Source organism: Arachis hypogaea, chromosome 14 (assembly GCF_003086295.3).
Source record: "Arachis hypogaea cultivar Tifrunner chromosome 14, arahy.Tifrunner.gnm2.J5K5, whole genome shotgun sequence".
NCBI lineage: Eukaryota > Viridiplantae > Streptophyta > Magnoliopsida > Fabales > Fabaceae > Arachis > Arachis hypogaea.
This window is the reverse complement of record NC_092049.1, coordinates 63,641,509-63,644,508: the sequence shown is the minus strand read 5'-3', so window position 1 is coordinate 63,644,508 and position 3,000 is coordinate 63,641,509.

Genomic DNA, 3,000 nt, shown 5'->3' with positions numbered 1-3,000 from the left:
GTATCCCCTTTATGGGCTGGTCGGTCCGAACCCTAACGGTGTGGGCCTGGAAGTACGGGCGAAGTCGTCGAGATGTCAGTATGAGAGTGTAGGTGAACTTTTTTATTTTTGGTAATTCAGCTCGGATCCCTGCAGCACTTTACTGATGAAATATACAGGCTGTTGCCCTTTGTCGTCCTCTCAAACCAGTGCTGAGGCTACTGCCTGACTTCCTACTGCAAGGTATAATACGAGTGGTTCTTCCTCTCATGGTCGAGTTACGATAGGTAGTCGTCCCAGGAAATTTTTAAAATCCTGGAAGGCTCGCTCGCATTCCATTGTCCATTCAAACTTCTTTTCTTTCCTTAAAGTGGCATAGAAGGGGAGAGATCTTATAGCTGATCCTGCTAAGCATCTGGATAAGGCTGCCAATCTCCCGTTGAGTTGTTGTACCTCTCTGACACAAGTTGGGCTCTTCATGTTGAGTATAGCCTGGCATTTGTCTGGATTTGCTTCAATTCCTCTTTGTGTGAGCATGAAACCTAAGAATTTGCCCGCTTCTACTGCAAAGGTGCATTTTGTGAGATTGAGTCGCATGTTATGCTTCTTTATAGTGTCGAACACTTGGGCCAGGTCGGAAAATAATGTTTCTTCGCTTTGTGTCTTTATTAACATGTTGTCCACGTAGACTTCCATGATTTTTCCGATATGATCTGAAAAGACTTTATTCATTAGCCTTTGATAAGTAGCTCCCGCATTCTTGAGACCGAAAGGCATCACAATGTAGCAGTAATTTGCTTTTGGCGTAAAAAACGAGGTCTTTTCTTGATCTGGTGGATACATGGGGATTTGGTTGTATCCGGAATATGCATCCATAAATGAGAGGTATCTATATCATGAGGAAGCATCTACCAGAACGTCGATACTTGGGAGTGGGTAAGGATCTTTTGGGCAGGCTTTGTTGAGGTCGGTGTAGTCGGTGCACATTCGCCACTTCCCATTTGATTTTTTCACCAAGACGACGTTAGCTAGCCATAGTGGGTACTTGACTTCTCTTATGAATCCTGCCTTCAGTAGTGCTGGTACCTGTTCTTCCACAGCTTGGGATCATTCTGGCCCAAGTTTTCTTCGTCTCTACTGTACCGGCCGAGATCCTGAATAAACCGCCAACTTGTGACACATTAGCTTGGGGTCTATGCCTGGCATGTCTGTGGCTTTCCATGCGAAGAGATCGACATTATCTCGTAAGAACTGTACTAGTAATTCTTTTGTGTTTCCTTTTAGAATCGTGCCAATATTAGTTGTTTTGTCCGAGGTATCTCCGATCTGAACTTTCTCTACTTCACCTTCGGGCTGTGGACGGAGTTCTTCTCGCCTCTGAACTCCACCAAGCTCAATTGTATGAAACTCTTCTCCTCTGCCTCTAAGGTTTAGACTTTCGTTATAACAGCGGCGTGCCATCCTTTGATCTGCTTTTATTGTAGCTATCCCTTCTGTAGTTGGAAATTTCATGCATAGATGTGGAGTTGAGACTATTGTGCCGAGTTGATTTAGTGTTGTCCGACCTATTAAGGCATTATAGGCTGAACTCACATCGACCACGATGTAGTCTATCTTGAGTGTTCTGGATTGGTTCTCTTTTCCGAAGGTTGTATGTAGTGACATGTATCCCAGTGGTTGTACTGGGGTATCGCCCAGTCCGAACAGGCTGTTCGGGTATGCTCTAAGTTCCTTTTCTTCTAAGCCGAGCTTGTCGAAGGCAGTTTTGAATAAGATGTCGGTGGAGCTCCCTTGGTCTATTAATGGTGATGACCATGGGATCGTCGTGTCCTGTGATGACACCTGATGCGTCTTCTTTGGTGAATGTGATTGCAGGGATGTCGGGTGCTTCCTCCTTCCCTTCGACATGATAAACTTCTTTGAGATATCTTTTGCGGGATGACTTGGAGATTCCTCCTCCTGCAAATCCTTCGTGTATCATGTGGACATGTCTTTCTGGCGTACGAGGTGATCGCTCAGCTCGTCCGATATCTTCATCTCTTCGTCTTTTTCTTTGCTCATCATCTTGGGTGGCCAGATACTGATTTAGTTTTCCTTCTCTTACTAATTTTTCTATGATATTTTTTAAATCAAAATATTTGTTGGTGGAATGTCCTCGGACCCGGTGATATTCACAGTATTCGTTCCGATTTCCTCCTCCTCTTTTGCCTTTGAGTGGTCGAGCTGGGGGTATCTTTTCTGTGTTACAAACTTCTTTGTAAATATCCACCAGGGACACCCGAAGAGGGGTATAATTATGATACTTTTTTTATTTTTACCCCCGTTCGATCTTCCTTCTTCTTGGATTCTTTATCTTTATCTCGGTAGGTGAAATCGGATTTCGAGGCCTCCCCAAGTCGGGAATTTTCTTCCATGTTGATGTACTTCTCTTCCCGCTCTTGCACCTCATCCAGAGATGTGGGGTATTTCTTTGATATAGATTGGCTGAAAAGTACCTCTCGTAAGCCGTTGATGAGGCCCATGATAGCGGCCTCTGTTGGCAAACTTTGTATATCCAGGCATGTTTTGTTGAATCTTTCCATGTAGTTGCGAAGACTTTCCCGATCTCCTTGTCTGATTCCTAGTAGACTGGGGGCATGCTTGGCTTTGTCTTTTTGGATGGAGAATCTGGCCAAGAACTTTTTGGCTAGGTCGTCAAAGCTTGAGATGGACTTAGGAGGCAAGTTGTCGAACCACCTAATTGCTGTCTTCGTGAGAGTCGTTAAAAAAGCTTTGCAGCGAACGGCGTCTGAGGCGTCGGTGAGGTACATTCTGCTTCTGAAGTTGCTGAGGTGATGGTTGGGATCTGTAGTGCCATCGTACAAGGTCATATCCGGGAGTTTGAAGTCTTTAGGGATTTTAGTCTTCATGATTTCTCTAGTGAATGGATCTTGATCCTTGCGAGAGTTGTCCTCAGGGGTGGTCCGGGTAGCCTTTGCTTTGAGATCGGCTTCAAGTTGTAGGAGTTTATCTTCCAATTCT